Here is a 17,416-nt window from a genome sequence, read left to right as displayed (position 1 = left end):
CACACCATGGCTGATAGGAGCCTATACATGGCTTCCTGAAAACATTAGAGCACATTGTCTCACTACTCCTCTCAAGAGCTCTAATGCAATCAGTGGGCTGGCTCTTCAGAGGAGCTATGTGAATATAAAAACACGTTGATAGGTGGATATCAATCTGTGCGTGTTCCTAGGCTGGCTACAGTTGTGTGAAAATCGCCTTAAGCCTAGGTTCACACTGACACAATTTCATTCCCGCATGTCAGTTCTGACTTCAGGGGCAATATTAGAGACATCTGTGTGGGTTTCTGCACAGATATCAATGGAAATCGCACCCTGAAATCGCCAAAAGTAGTACAGAAACAACTTTTGAAAATCGTTGCAACCCCGCAAATGCGGCGTTGCACTGTTTCAGCCGCTGCCATTGCCGCCAATTTGGATGCGATTTAACATGTAAAATCGCATCAATGTGAACCAGGGCTATTAGTTGAATGAAAAGTTTAGTTAGAAGACAGGCTGAGAAAAAAAGCTAGGTCACTGCTTTTTTAGCACTGAGGTGTCAAATGGGTTCTTTAGTGTGCTGCGAGCATAGAATTCAGTTTGCCCTAGATCAGCATCAGGAGTTGCCATGGTGCTGGCAGGACCTCCTCCAGCATCATAGCAACCAATGACACTCTAGGGCCAGGAAACATGGTTTTGTTTGTTACTATGGTTATAGTGGCCAGCTAGCTTACATGATTCTGATCAAGGGCAGGCGACCTGCAGGGCCACTCCCAGCTTTCAGCAGAAGATGGGAGAAGACTCTACCCTGCTGTTTGAGCCAAAAGATAGGGCTGGGACTGGGATCTGGGGTACCCCTTTGTTTAAGGGGTCGTCCAGATTCCGATTACCCCCCCCCCGCCCGGAGACACCCACAGCCACCGGGCAAGCGTTATGGGGATGAGGCCCTTGTCCCCATCAACATGGGGACATGGTGCTTTGGACTCTAAAGTATGTTGAGGGCATGTGGCCTGGTACGGTTCAGGAGGGGGGCGCTCTATCGTCCCCATTCTTTTTCTGCGGCCTGCCAGGTTGCGTACTTGGATAAGGGTCTGGTATGGATTTTTGGGGGGAATCAGCTGCGGTGTGTAGTACACCCTTAGTATGAGATACATTCAGTGAACAGATGCCTACCGCCTAAAATAATTGCTCCCCATCCATCTGGCCTACATTGCTCTCCTACCTCTCCCTCACCTTCAGAGAATGCTGCCCCAAGAAAGACTGTAAAAGTATGGCATAACATTGAGAAAAAAAATCCCTTAGAGGAGGCAGCATCTCTGATGAAGCTAAACACTGGGGTTGGTGAAAGATGTCACTCTGAGGATCTACTTTGCAGGGTGTCATTCGACCCAGAATAGGATCAGCCAAGGATTGAGAAGAAGTGGTGAGCATTGCAGCCAGAACTGCTTTTTTTCAGAATTTACGCTGCTGAGTCTCTGGCTTTTTAAGGATGGAGGAATAGTGCAACACTATTGAAACAGGATGTTGCATTATCATTATTACTAATCAGCATGTCATTCTTTTTTGTGGGAACATGAATTTGCTGTTTATGTTTTACTTACCAAATTCATACTGTACAGCCAAACTTCATATCAGCCAAGGTAAACAAACGGCAACGACACTGCTGTCTGCATGCAAGCAATGTCATATGAAGCAAAGTGAGGTAAATCTAGGTTGTTATAATTTGAATGCTCTGTTCCAATCTCAAAACACATGCACTAACTCAAGAGTGACATATTTCCAACAGACCAAAGGTTGTGGAGTGTCAGTAGTTTTTGTTACATTTTACAACCCCCTCTACTCTTTGTCCCTTCCTACCTTCTTTGTAATGAGCTTCAGCTGATCAAAAGCAGACTAAACAATAGAATGGAGTTAAGGAAATTGCCCAAACTTTAATTTACTGGCCACAGACTGCTAAGGGAATTTCCCAATATTTATATTCCCAACAATTTACATGGTATGCAGTGACACACATTGTGGTAGGTCTGCAAAACACATATTTTGGCCAGATTTTGGTTTAGAGTCCAAAGACCAATCCAGTCTTAAATAATATAGCATCAACATCTGTCTGTATTATTTTGAAACGATAAGCCTTTTGTTTAACTAAAGTTGATGAAAAACACACTGGGTCATATCCACGTAGCGGATCGTAATTTTAGGCAGGCGTAGCGTATCGTAGTAACGCTACGCCGCCGCAACTTTGAGAGGCAAGTGCTGTATTCACAAAGCACTTGCCTCTAAAGTTACGACGGCGTAGCGTAAATCTGCCGGCGTAAGGGCGCGGAATTCAAATGATAAAGATGTGGGCGTGTTTTATGTCAATTTGACTTGACCCCACGTAATTGACGTTTTTGTGAACGGCGCATGCGCCGTCCGTGGGGGTATCCCAGTGCGCATGCTCCAAATTAACCCGCAGCATGCCAATGCTTTCGACGTGAACGTAATTCTATGCAAAGCCCTATTCGCGAACGACTTACGCAGACGACGTAAAATTTTCAAAATTCGGCGTGGGAACGACATCTATACTTAACATTGAGTACGCCTCATATAGCAGGGGTAACTTTACGCCGAAAAAAGCCTTACGGAAACGACGTAAAAAAATTCGCCGGCCAGACGTATGTTTGTGGATTCGCGTATCTAGCTAATTTGCATACTCGATGCGGAAATCGACGGAAGCGCCACCTAGCGGCCAGCGTAAATATGCACCTTGGATCCGACGGCATACTAAGACATACGCCAGTCGGATCTAGCCCAGCTTCAGGCGTATCTTGTTTTGTGGATACAAAACAAAGATACGCCGGAGAAAACTAGAAGTTACGCGGTGTATCAATAGATCTGGCCCACTATTTCTAAAACAAATGATTTCATAATTTAAAAAAAAATATGTGACTCTGCTATCACCCTCTTGCACTAATTTTTTTCCTTTCTCTGTTTCATCTACCCTTTTTAGTGTACTCAATATATGTACTATTTTATTATACATATGTAGATTTCTTAGCTGAGCAGCATATACTGTATATCATATAGCCTTTAGGATCAATTGACAAAGCTAAAACCAGGATAAGCATTCTTATTTTAAAAAGTGACAATTATTTTCAGCAAAATCCAATGTGATTTGAAAATACAATCACACAGCAAACATAAGGATCCTTATCCTTGTGTAAAGCTCTATGAAAAAAGGCTAATGAATTTCTCAAACTAACACTCTTCAGTTTTTTAATGACTTGTTTGGACACCATACCGCCAACCACAGGGACAGTAAAGCCTCGTACACACAGTCTGATTGTTGGACGACCAAGCTTCTGATTTTTGTCAAAAGGGCTGTTGCTGGAAATTGTCATTTAAAAAACACGAATGTAGTGACGTACTATGAGTGTATAAAGAGGAAGTTAATTTCTCAAGCGCCACCCTTTGGGCCCCTTCTGCTAATTTTGTGTTAGTAGAAGTTTGGTGAACGTTGATTCACGATTTTCAGATCATACAAAACAAATGTATTTTAAAATACATTTGGCATAACTACATGCAAAGCAGCTTCATTATTATCCCATTAAAGAAGATGAGAATTTTGACATTTCATCAATTGCCGTGGCACGAATGTTAATTCTAGATTCCGAGCATGCGTGTTTGTACTTTCGACTTTTGTGTGATGGATATGTGTACTGACCATACGAAAATCAGACGTGGAGCCTTCGTTCGCTGAAAAATTTCTAGCCTGTCCTCCAACTGTCACCCAAAATTTGTTGTCCGAAAATTGGAAAACAATTGTCTAAAGAAGCGTACTAACTGAATTGTACGAGCATTGCTGCTGCTGTGACACCACACAGTTTGCAGTGCATTTCTCTGTGAGTCAGGAGCATGTGAGATTTTGCATGCGGCTCACAGGAATGTGAACCTAAGGAAGAAAATATCTTTCTACAGCTGACCATACATGGTTATTTTTTTTGTTTTTTCTTTGTTTAGCTAGCGTGATTGCTTCATCCACACAAATGAGGTAGATAGAAAATCCCCCCCAAACGGGTGTCAGGGCTGGGCTCAGCCCTTCATTCTCTGTGCTGGCAGCTCAGCTGTCAGCTAATTGCCAGCTCCCATCTCTCCACAGTGATCCTCCTGTTAATGATTCTGCTCGTCAGCCCTGCCTACTTAAAGCCTTCCAGTTCAATTGCTCTTTGCCTTCGCCTGTGTTAACATCACAAGAGACTTTCATCTGCATTCCTGTTGAAGACCTGCTTAACTGACGATCCCTCTGGCTACAGATCCTGCTTGTTTTATGTCTACCTTTATCGCTGGCTCTTGGACATTGGCTTGGCCGACTACCCAATCTGGGTTACTTAACTCTGGCTATGTTTTGACTACGCTTACTCTGTTTACCTTTTTATTTTTATTATTAAACAAGTGTGATTTAACTGTACTTCTGTCTCGGACTGATTCATGGTTTCTGACAGTAGGCGAAGGCCATGAATTCAGAAGATGCAGCCAATTCACTTGTTGATAATATTTTTTCCAGATTGGATGACATGGATCGATGATAAAGACGCTCCTGAGTCGCACGGGTCGTCTAGAGTCTCCCACTGTGGCCACTCCGGTAGTCTCTGTGCAGGCACCTGCCTTGAGTATTACCTCTTTAAGAGGTATGTCTAGTTCCGCTCCGCTTCCCCAGTGATTTGGGGGTGATCCAGTTCAGTGCAGAGGGTTTCTCAACCAGGTTCAGATATACTTTGAGATGCTGCCCCAGGCGTTTCCCACGGACAGAAGTAAAGTGGGTTTCATGATATCTTTGCTTTCTGACAGAGCTTTGGCCTGGGCAAACCCTCTATGGGAGACGCAAAAACCCATGGTCCTGAGTTACCCAGAATTTGTGGCTTCCTTCAAAAGGGTATTTGACGTTCTTGCACGCTCTGCTTCTGCTGCCAAGTGCCTCATGTCCATCATACAGAGTACGAGGACGGTTGCTGATTACGCCATTGAATTCCATACTCTGGCAGCAGAGGTTGCTTGGAACAATGTGGCCCTCGTGGCTGCTTTTTCTCATGGTCTCTCGGATAACATCAAGGATGAGATAGCAGCCTGAGATATACCCACTGAGCTGGAGAAGTTGATCACATTTGCCATCCTCATTGACTCCAGACTCTTAAGGCTGCCTTTGTTTCTGCTGCTGTGTTGGCACATCCTGATCGTACGTTGCCTTTTATCCTTGAAGTTGATGCTTCTGAGACTGGAGTTGGCGCCCTTCTGTCTCAACGTCCTAGCTCTGACAGCGCTATGCATCCGTGTGACTACTTTTCCAAGAAATTGTTACCTGCGGAGTTCAATTACAAGATTGGTGACAGAGAGCTTTGGGGGTCATTTTAGCCCTGAAAGAATGGAGACATCTCCTCGAAGGTACCACTGTGCCGGTTCTCATTCTTACTGACCATAAAAATCTCACATTCTTGTCTGAGGCTAAGCGCTTCTCTCCCAGAAGGGCACAATGGGCTCTCTTCTTGTCGGGTTTTAATTACATTGTCTCATTCTTACTCGGTACAAATAATGTAAGGGCTGGCGCCTTGTCACAACAATTTTCCTCCACTTCCAAGATGGAGACGGTTCCTGTGATTCCTCCTGATAGTATTCTGGCTACGCACCAGTCTCACTTCTCCTTTGGGAGACAAAATTCTTGCTGCTCAGGTCGATGCCCCTCCTGAGAAACCATGTGACCACTACTTTGTTCCTTAGAGTCTCCGTGCTGCCATGCTCCAGACTTACCATTCTCCCAAGGCTGCTGGCCACCCTGGGAAGAATCAACTCTTTTGGGCCATTTCCCAACAAATCTGGTGGCCTAGTCTACGTGCTGATGTAACCGCCTTCGTAGCTGCCTGTTCTGTGTGTGCTCAGAGTAAGACTCCACGACACCTTCCAGTGGGCCTCCTACAAGCCATACCCAATGGAGAGAGGCCCTGGACCCACCTGTCTCTATGGATTTCATTGTGGAGTTACCCAACTCCCAGGGCAACACAGTTATCCTTATGGTGGTAGACCGGTTCTCGAAAATGTCTCACTGTATACCACTTAAGAAGTTGCCTACGTCTAAGGAATTGGCTTCCATTTTTGCTCAGGAGATCTTTCGCTTACATGGTCTACCCAAGGTCATTGTCTCTGACAGGGGAAGTCAGTTTGTGTCACGTATCTGGCGAGCCTTTTGTGCACAGTTGGGAATTGAGCTTGCCTTCTCCTCTGCGTATCACCTGTAGTCTAATGGGGCTTCAGAACGAGCCAATCAGTCCTTGGAGCAATTCCTGCGTTGCTATATTTCTGACCATCACAACAACTGGTCAGCCCTCTTACCTTGGGCGGAGTTTGCTCACAATAGCGCTCTGAATTCTGCTTCCCGTTTGTCCCCATTTATGGCTAAACTATGGTTTCCAACCTTCCATGTTGCCTGACTTGTTTGTTCCTCAGAGTATTGCTGCGTTAGAGGAACATCTCCGTGGTCTTCGTTCCACTTGGGTACAAGTCCAGGAGGCTTTGCAACAGGCTAACCAGAGGTACAGACTCCATGCTGACTGCAGACGCCTGCCTGCACCTTCCTACCAGGTCAGGGACAGGGTCTGGCTGTCATCTCGCAACCTCCGACTTCGTGTTCCTTCTCTGAAGTTCGCACCTTGCTTTATTGGGCCTTTCTGTATCCTTCGCAGGATAAACCCAGTGGCTTACACGTTGGACCTTCCTTCCAGTATGTGTATCTCTAATGTGCAACCGTTTTACAACCTCTGTGCCACGTCCTCACCCTATACAGGTTGAGAACCATGAGGCGTATGAAGTACAGTCCATTGTTGACTCCTGTAGGTTCCGTGGGCGCATACAGTACCTGGTGCATTGGAAAGGGGTATGGTCCGTAGAAACGCTCTTGGGTCCCATCCTCGGACCGACATGCCCCTGTCCTTCTCTGTGATTTCCATAGACGGTTTCCCCTCAAGCCCAGTGGTCCTCCGAGGGGGCGGGGGTCGTTGAGGAGGGGTTACTATCAGGGCTGGGCTCAGCCCTTCCTTATCTGTGCTGGTAGCTCAGCTGTCAGCTAATTGGCCAGCTCCCATCTCTCCACAGTGATCCACCTGTTGATGATCCTGCTCATCAGCTCTGCCTACTTAAAGCCTTCCAGTTCATTTGCTCTTTTCCTTTGCCTGTGTTAACCTCACAGAGACTTTCTCCTGCATTCCTGTTGAAGACCTGCTTGACTGACGATCCCTCTGGCTACAGATCCTGCTTGCTGTATGTCTACCTTTATTGCTGGCTCTTGGACATTGGCTTGGCCGACTACCCAATCCGGGTTACTTAACTCTGGCTATGTTTTGACTATGCTTACTCTGTTTACCTTTTTATTTTTATTATTAAACAAGTGTGATTTAACTGTACTTCTGTCCGGGTCTGATTCATGGTTTCTGACACCGGGAGATTGTATTTTGACAGGGGCACCCACCTGCAGCCGCTGATTGAAGTTGGGGAGCCCACACACTGATCAAAATTCGCTCCTTTGAGAGCCAGTCACAGTCTCCTGAAATGGGAATTGGATGCGTGGAAATCCACATCCAATTTGCACCAATGTGAACCCAGCTTAAAGCCAAAAACTAAAAAAAATAACCTTTATACATCTGGCACATGTTAATGACTGCCTTGAATATTACAGTACCTGCTGTATGGCTACCTTTTTTTCTCAACTCTGCAAAGGAAGAATGCATGCGTTAATTTGTTTTAGCAATTTGTATAAAATTACTCCCATTAGTAAGAGAAAAAATAAGCAACTAAATCCATTATTTAATATTTTTTCCTTCTTGCTTATGGAAAGAACAACATATACTGTCAATTATAAGGTTACAAACCACAAGTATTTGAATACTGCTATAAGTTTTAAGCATACAAATGAGACATACTGTACAAGCGTCTTCTTAAAGCAGGTGTTATTTGTGTGTCATCATTCATCAGAATTTTAGAAATAAGGTGTGCCTATTTCCCTTCACACATGGGTGTGACATATGGATGTCTGTGCATGCAAAACTGCTGGTTTATAAACCAGATACAACTAAAAATACAGAGCAATTTATGCAGCTGTTTCAGATGAATTAGTCGTCATCAGTGCAAATAATGAAAACCGGTGACGTTGCTAGGGCAGTGCGGGGGGTGAGGTCCACACCCGGGTGCCACCCACTACAGGGGTGACACCATCCCGAGGGTAACAGAAGCCCTGGCTCCCTTTTTGCATTTATTTTTTTTCAGCCAGAAAACGCTCTTTCAGAGCCGCGGGCACTCCTGGCCTGTGTTCTCCTACTCCTCCTCCCCTCTGTCTCTCATTACGGCACTGCTGAACAAGCCTGTCACGATCGACCCGGGCGGCGCAGCTGCACACGGTCTTCTCTCTAGCTGCCGACTGGGTGTCCTGTGACTGTATCTGAGCTGCCCGAGCTGATGCAGTATTGGGGGGAGGTGGTGGGTGTCGGCTTGCAATGGGGGGATTACTAATAGAGGGGGGTGCTTTGTCCTGGGGGGTTCTGAACTAATGGAGGGGGTGCTATGTCCTGGGGGGTTCTGTACTAATGGAAGGGGTGCTACATCTTGGGGGAGTCGGTACTAATGGAGGGGGGTGATATGTCCTGGGGGGGGGTCTTTACTGATGGAGGGGGGTTCTTTGTCCTGGGGGGGTCTTTACTGATGGAGGGGGGTTCTTTGTCCTGGGGGGGGTCTGTACTAATGGAGGTTCTTTGTCCTGGGGGTCTGTACTTATTGAGGGGGGGTTGTGCTATGTCCTGGGGGGTCTGTACTAATGGAGGGGGGTTCTTTTTCCTGGGGGGTCTGTACTAATGGAAATTGGTTCTTTGTCCTGGGGGGGGGGGTCTGTACTAAAGGAGATGGTGCTTTGTCCTGGGGGGGGGGTCTGTACTAATGGAGAGGGGGTGCTTTGTCCTGGGGGAGGTCTATACTTGGAAGGGGGTCTGTACTGATCGAGGGTGGTCTATACTTAGTGGCGGAGGTTCTGTACTGAGGGAGGACTATAATTGGTGAAGGGGGTCTATACTTAGTGGCGGGGGTCTACTGAAGGAGGGGGGACAGTACTAAGGGGCGACTATAGTTGGTGTAGGGGGGGGGGGGTGACACCATCCCTAGTGATGCCACTGATGGGAAAAAATAATCTGTTGATGGATGAAAAATGGACAGCAATGCATTCCTATGGACAAACTAATGTAAATGAACATTGTCTGTTTTCATCAGTTTTACGCCCGCTTCTGTTCATGTCTGTTTTTTTAACCAATCATTTATAAAACAAAAGTGGACGAAAAAATTGATGTAAATGGAATCCATCTTTTCTTAGCAAAAACGTGACTGAACAGATTATGACTGTGTGAAAGGGGCCATATGTTTATTTTATAAATAATCAGATTTGGGTAATGTGATTCAACTCAACGGAAAAACCCTCCTGTTAAGGGGAGCTCCAGTTTTGGCAACAAAATTCTAAATAATAAACGTTCACAGCTCCAAATACTGTAGCTGCTGACTTTTAATATAAGGACACTTGCCTGTCCAGGGATCCAGAATTGTCGGCCCCCCAAGCCTATTCGTCAATTGGCTTCAGGTGCAGGCACCGGCTTCTTCATAAAGAGAAACTGGCAGAGAAGCCTTCAGGCTTCACAGCTGGTTTCCTACTGCGCATGCGTGAGTTGTGCTGCGCTTTATGAATGGTCACGCTGTCTTCTGGGACCTGTGTACGTCCCAGAAAACAGTGGGGGGGCCAGAAATACTCAGAGGTTGCCACACCAATCTTACCTGGAAGTAGGAGAGGGTACCTGCTCCCCCACAAATATTGCCAAATGTGACAGTGGAGGGGGGGAGCAGGCCCGTCGCAACAGGACAGGCAAGGCAAGCAATTGCTTGGGGCCCCGAGCTAGAGGGGGGCCCCCAAGCTGGCTCGCCTGTCTGCCTGCTGCTATGTTCACAGGCTCCCCGCGAGCCCCCCTCCTCCCGCACGGAGAGCCGCACAGCTGAATCCTGGAGTTCAGTGCCGAAGCGTGTAGTTGCACTGAACTCCAGGATTCAGCTGTGCGGCTCTCCGTGCGGGAGGAGGGGGGCTCGCGGGGGGGGGCGTTTCTCCGCCCCCCGCAAAGTGGCGCGGTCACCGGGGACAGTGCAGCCGTCCCTCTCTCTCCACTGACTGCAATACATTACAGTCACACTTCGGCTCCTCCCCCCCTCATGGCTCAATGTGTACACAGCCAGGAGGAGGAGCCGAGGAGAGACACGAGTGCTGCACAGTAAGCAGGAGGTAAGGGGCCCCCCTTAAGCAGATTCGAGGTGAACTATTGAAGTGATGGGAGAGGAGAGGGTGGTATGGTGATATGTGCTGGGGACTGATTTGAGAGGGAAGATGATATGTGCTAGTGTGTGTGTGTGTGGGGGGGGGTCCGATTCCCCCCCCCCCCACTAGCACATATCATCTTCCCTCTCAAATCACTCCCCAGCACATATCCCCATACCACCCTCTACCCCCCCCCCAAATTAAGATGCTCTGTTCCCCTGTGCCCATCCCACCCTGTCCTCATCCCACCCTGTGCCCATCCCACCCTGTCCTCATCCCACCCTGTGCCCATCCCACCCTGTCCCCATCCCACCCTGTCCTCATCCCACCCTGTCCCCTTCCCACCCTGTCCCCATCCCACCCTGTCCTCATCCCACCCTGTCCCCATCCCACCCTGTGCTCATCCCACCCTGTGCTCATCCCACCCTGTCCCCATCCCACCCTGTCCTTCTCCCACCCTGTCCCCATCCCACCCTGTCCTCATCCCACCCTGTCCCCATCCCACCCTGTCCCCATCCCACCCTGTCCTCATCCCACCCTGTCCCCTTCCCACCCTGTCCCCATCCCACCCTGTCCTTCTCCCACCCTGTGCTCATCCCACCCTGTCCCCATCCCACCCTGTCCTCATCCCACCCTGTCCCCATCCCACCCTGTCCCCATCCCACCCTGTCCTCATCCCACCCTGTCCCCTTCCCACCCTGTCCCCATCCCACCCTGTCCTCATCCCACCCTGTCCCCATCCCACCCTGTGCTCATCCCACCCTGTGCTCATCCCACCCTGTCCCCATCCCACCCTGTCCTCATCCCACCCTGTCCCCATCCCACCCTGTCCCCATCCCACCCTGTGCTCATCCCACCCTGTCCCCATCCCACCCTGTGCTCATCCCACCCTGTCCCCATCCCACCCTGTCCTCATCCCACCCTGTCCTCATCCCACCCTGTCCCCATCCCACCCTGTCCCCATCCCACCCTGTGCTCATCCCACCCTGTCCCCATCCCACCCTGTGCTCATCCCACCCTGTCCTCATCCCACCCTGTGCTCATCCCACCCTGTCCCCATCCCACCCTGTCCCCATCCCACCCTGTGCTCATCCCACCCTGTCCCCATCCCTCCCTGTGCTCATCCCACCCTGTCCCCATCCCACCCTGTGCTCACCCCACCCTGTCCCCCTGTCCCCATCCCACCCTGTGCTCATCCCACCCTGTCCCCATCCCACCCTGTGCTCATCCCACCCTGTGCTCATCCCACCCTGTCCCCATCCCACCCTGTCCTCATCCCACCCTGTCCCCATCCCACCCTGTCCCCATCCCACCCTGTCCCCATCCCACCCTGTGCTCATCCCACCCTGTGCTCATCCCACCCTGTGCTCATCCCACCCTGTGCTCATCCCACCCTGTCCCCATCCCACCCTGTCCCCATCCCACCCTGTGCTCATCCCACCCTGTCCCCATCCCTCCCTGTGCTCATCCCACCCTGTCCCCATCCCACCCTGTGCTCACCCCACCCTGTCCCCCTGTGCTCATCCCACCCTGTGCTCATCCCACCCTGTGCTCATCCCACCCTGTCCCCATCCCACCCTGTGCTCATCCCACCCTGTCCCCATCCCACCCTGTGCTCACCCCACCCTGTCCCCCTGTGCTCATCCCACCCTGTGCTCATCCCACCCTGTCCCCATCCCACCCTGTCCCCATCCCACCCTGTCCTCATCCCACCCTGTCCCCATCCCACCCTGTGCTCACCCCACCCTGTCCCCCTATGCTCACCCCACCCTGTCCCCCTGTGCTCATCCCACCTTGTCCCCCTCCCACCCTGTCCCTCTGTCCTCATCCCATGAAAATGACAGGACGAGTCTTAAAAAGGAAGGGGTGCGCGAGTTTCACCAGGCCTAGGGCAGCACAAAACCTAAATACACGAGTGTGTCCTGCCTGGCTCCCTCTCCCCTCCTCCTCCCTCTCCCCTCCTCCTCCCTCCCTCACAGTCCAGAGCCGCCAGTAGGAGGCTGCCCACCGGTTCCTGTAGGCTTTGTGTGCGTGCAGGGGGGGTTGGGGGGCCTCTATGTCCATTTTGCTTGGGGCCCCCAAATTCCTTCAAACGGCCCTGGGGGGGAGGGTGTGAAAAAGCGGATCTTCCCCTTTTTGGTGGCGCTCTGCTTTAATAGCCATACATGCTTACAACTTATACTGTATATAATGGGAACAGTCATGCACATAATGGTTCTGGATACACAACCTGTCTAGCTATACCATTCTTAACACAAAATTGTAATTCACTGTTTTGTACAACATACCATTTTTCAATTGAGCAAAATATATCATAGTCTATTGTATTGAAGGAATTCATATATCAGCAACAGAAATGCATAATTGTAATGAGGGCAGAAGCTGTGCCCAAAAAAAGGCAAGCAAAGCACAACGGTCTGGTTACTAGTATTGCCTTTAGGTTACCTGCAGCGGGGCTTTTCCCTCTTACTGACATACCATGTCTTGTCCTGAATTGTGTCTCCCCGTAGAGTAGCTATCTTGGTAGAGAATCAGCACTTTCCTCATGCCAGATCTATCACATGATGATTGGTGATCTGATGACTGGTGTGGCAATTTTCAAGAAGCAGCAGAGAGGTGGAGCAAGCACAGATCCAAAGAATAAATGAAGCCGAAGCAAGGAGACCCTTACAGGGAAGGTCCTCAGGTACGGCTTCCTCACCAGCAAGGGTCTCCTGAATAACTGGAAGCCATTGCTCTACCACCCTCCCTCTGAAAAGCAATCCAATGTGGATATAAGAGATTTAAGTAATAATCCACTCTGTAAGGTTGCTTGGCGACCATGCCCTTGCAGTCAGTCTCACAGTAGGGAAGAACGGGAATATGCTGATGTAAACAAGCATCTCCCCGCTCTGCCTAGTGACAATCACAGTGATCACCGCTTCCTGCAATTGGAAACGGTGATCACTGTCTTGTCACGTGTAGCCCATCCCCCCGACAGTAAGAATCACTCCCTAGGGCACACTAACCCCTAAAGCGTCACCTAGTGGTTAACCCCTTCACTGCCAGTGTCATTTTCACAGTAATCAGTGCATTTTTATAGCACTGATCGCTGTAAAAATGGCAATGGTCCCAAAAATGTGTCAAAAGTGTCCGATGTGTCCGCCATAATGTCGCAGTCACGATAAAAATTGCTGATCGCCGCCATTACTAGTAAAAAAAAAAATATTAATAAAAATGCCATAGAACTATTCCCTATTTTTGTAGGTGCTATAACTTTTGCGCAAACCGATCAATAAATGATTATTGCGATTTTTTTTTAACCAAAAATATGTAGAAGAATACGTATCAGCCTAAACTGAGGAACAAAATGTTTTATATATTTTTTTGGGGATATTTATGATTTCTAGATTTTAAGCCCTCTGATCCCTCCTATATTGATTTGTATTGTGATTGCACTGTCTTCCCTAATGTAAAGTGCTGCGTAAACTGCGTAAATCCTGTATAATAATAATAGCAAAAAGTAAAAAATATTGCATTTCTTTCAAAATTGTCGCTCTATTTTTGTTTATAGCACAAAAAATAAAAACCGCAAAGGTGATCAAATACCGCCAAAAGAAAGCTCTATTTATGTGTAAAAAAAGGACGTCAATTTTGTTTTGGAGCCACGTCGCACGACCGCGCAATTGTCAGTTAAACCGACGCAGTGCCAAAAAGCAAAAAGTGGCCCGGTCATTTGGCTGCATAATGGTATGGGGCTAAAGTGGTTAAGGTTCTTTAGTAAAGACAAACCTCTTCATTAAGGAACATGGTATGGACACAGGGAAACGAGAAGGACCCCAGCTGGCAGTTAGAGACAGCAGGTTGGATTGGAAGGCCAGTGTTGAGGTTTGGCCAAGCTGGTGGTTTATGCCTGGTAACCACAGAAACCCTGGTGGGCCCCATGTACACCCCACGTAGTCCCATTACATTACACAGCTATGAGACTGTAGTTACAGGAAGTTTACTACTATTTTTCTGTAGGAAATTAAGACAAATATATATATTTTTGGGGTACTTCTTAACTACTTAACCCCCGGACCATATTGCTGGTCAAAGACCAGAGCACTTTTTGCGATTCGGGACTGCGACGCTTTAACTGACAATTGCGCGGTCGTGCGACGTGGCTCCCAAACAAAATTGGCGTCCTTTTTTTCCCACAAATAGAGCTTTCTTTTGGTGGTATTTGATCACCTCTGCGGTTTTTATTTTTTGCGCCATAAACAAAAATAGAGCGACAATTTTGAAAAAAAATAATATTTTTTACATTTTGCTGTAATAAATATCCCCCAAAAATATATAAAAAAAAATTTTTTTCCTTAGTTTAGGCCGATACGTATTCTTCTACATATTTTTCGTAAAAAAAATCACAATAAGCGTTTATTGATTGGTTTGCGCAAAAGTTATAGTGTTTACAAAATAGGGGGTATTTTTATGGCATTTTTATTAATATATTTTTTTTACTAGTAATGACGGTGATCAGCGATTTTTTTTCATTACTGCGACATTATGGCGGACACTTCGGACACCTTTGACAAATTTTTGGGACCATTGGCATTTTTATAGCGATCAGTGCTATAAAAATGCATTGGATTACTATAAAAATGCCACTGGCAGTGAAGGGGTTAACACTAGGGGGTGGGGAAGGGGTTAAGTATGCCTGGGTGTGTTCTTACTGTGGGGGGGGTGGCCTCACTAGGGGAAACACTGATCTTCTGTTCATACATTGTATGAACAGAAGATCAGCATTTCCCCCGCTGACAGGACCGAGAGCTGTGTGTTTACACACACAGCTCCCGGTCCCCGCTCTGTAACGAGCGATCGCGTGTGCCCGGCGGCGATCGCGCCCTCCGGGCACACGCACGGGAGTCGGGGGCGAGCGGGGGGCGCGCACGCGCCCCCTAGTGGCCGCTCGAAGAGCGGACGTATAGCTACGGGCTCTCGCCCAGGAGAGCCGACCTGCCGCCGTATAATGACGGTGGCTGGTCGGCTAGTGGTTAAACACAATTACTATTTTTGGTCAAGGGCATTGCTATGTTGTGAAAGACATTTGGGCACTTTAAGGAAAGCAATAATGCGGTCCAATGCACCAAGGCAAATGGTAGGTGTGAAAAAATTATTCTGACAATGGTAGGAGTCAAAGGGTTATGGTTAAATAAAATCTGAGCCTACTTTGCTTTAGGTCAAGAGTAAGTAACATGCATAGTGCAGAGGTCAGGAGTAAGTAACCTACAACATGCAGGGGTCAGGAGTAAGTAACATGCAGGACTATGTAATGCACAGAGGTCACAGAGTGCCTCTTAAAGGGGTTGTAAAGGTAAAAAATATTTTCCCTAAATAGCTTCCTTTACCTTAGTGCAGTCCTCCTTCACTTACCTCTTCCTTTGATTTTGCTTTTAAATGTCTTTATTTCTTCTGAGAAATCCTCACTTCCTGTTCTTCTGTCTGTAACTAAACACAGTAATGCAACACTTTCTTCCTGGTGTGGAGAAAGCCTCTTGAGGGAGGAGGGGCGAGCAGGAGTGTCAGGACGCCCACTAACACACAGCTCCTTTCTCTATCTGCAATGTAGAGAGTGTCCTGACCCTCCTGCTCGTCCCCTCCCCCCTCAAGAGGCTTTCTCCACACCAGGGAGAAAGTGTTGCATTACTGTGTGTAGTTACAGACCGAAGAACAGGAAGTGAGGATTTCTCAGAAGAAATAAGGACATTTAAAAGCAAAATTGAAGGATGAGGTAAGTGAAGGAGGACTGCACTAAGGTAAAGGAAGCTATTTAGGGAATTTTTTTTTTACCTTTACAACCCCTTTAAGCAAACATTTCTCCAACCTCTGAGTACAATCCCCGTAGCAATTATGATAAGGTTTGCTTTGCTGTTTTATTTTTCCATACCACAATTTGGGAAACACAACAAAAATCCCCTTTGTAGACAGGAGTTAATTATGATTCTGGTAGTTGTGCACAGGGAGAGCCATGAAACACCTCCTCAGCTTTGTGCTACAGGTCTGACAGGCAGTGGGCACATGGGTGGGGACAAACGGCGGTAGCTTTCATAAGTCACATATTAAAAAAAATGCAGGCAGTCACAGCATGGGTGAATCCACATAGCAATTGGAAAACTTAAACTTTTTTGAATAAACCTGAAATTGGGTAAACGCCAAACCACACAAGATTCTGTAATAAAATAAGGCCTTTGCGTACACTTACGGATGAGTTATGTGCTACCTGTTAGCAGTGGATTGCAAAATACTTGCTGGGTTTTTGTCCAGGTTAGTCATAGGTCTTGGCTTGGAGATAAAAAGAAAACACACGTTTACCTTTGTGTAAACTTACTTTAGAACAATGGGCAGTATACGTTTCTGGCTATAACTGATGCATAAAAAATTAACTCTGGGAAAATTCATTAGGTGTCTTATTTACCAGATACTGTAAGAAATGATATGTTGTATATGTAGCGCCTGGGTACTTTATACTGTTGCTAGTTAAATTTAAGGGTAAATCAGAGTGTAGTTAAACTCTGATCCAGATTGTTAAGTGCAAAACAGGGTCTCTGTCTCAGCTTGGCTGTGCTGTGGGCTTATTCTGTTGTACTGGGGTGTTCTTCCAGCCCCGGTGCTGCAGGTGGCAGCAGTGGAGTCAAGGTTTAGGTGCTCTTTCCCAGCAGCCAATCAGGAGGGTTTGCCCTCGCTGTGCATGCTGGGGAGTGGTATTTATGAAGCAGACGCCATTGGTTCTGGGTCTTCTTCGTCCAGTGTGGCACCCACCTTTAGGGTGACCACATCACGGCGCCCCAGCGATATGGCCTACCTGGCCGGGGCGTGTGTGCCACGCGGTGTTCCTGGTTCTGGGACCATGCTGGCCCGGAGCATCTGACCAGCGACTGGGACCCAATGAGTGACTGGGTTCTCACTTCTGAAGATCCCAAGCTGTACTGCTGTTTGGTGGGGAGTCAGTCTGAGGAGCGCCATTGAGAGGCTGGTGGTCCAAAAGGGCCTGGACAAACCACCGGGGATCAAGGTAGCCGGACACTGAAGGATTGATCACCTGTCAAACGGCACCTGGGCGAC

This window comes from Rana temporaria, chromosome 1, assembly GCF_905171775.1.
Source record: "Rana temporaria chromosome 1, aRanTem1.1, whole genome shotgun sequence".
Taxonomy (NCBI): Eukaryota; Metazoa; Chordata; class Amphibia; order Anura; family Ranidae; genus Rana; species Rana temporaria.
Note: the sequence above shows the minus strand (reverse complement) of the source record.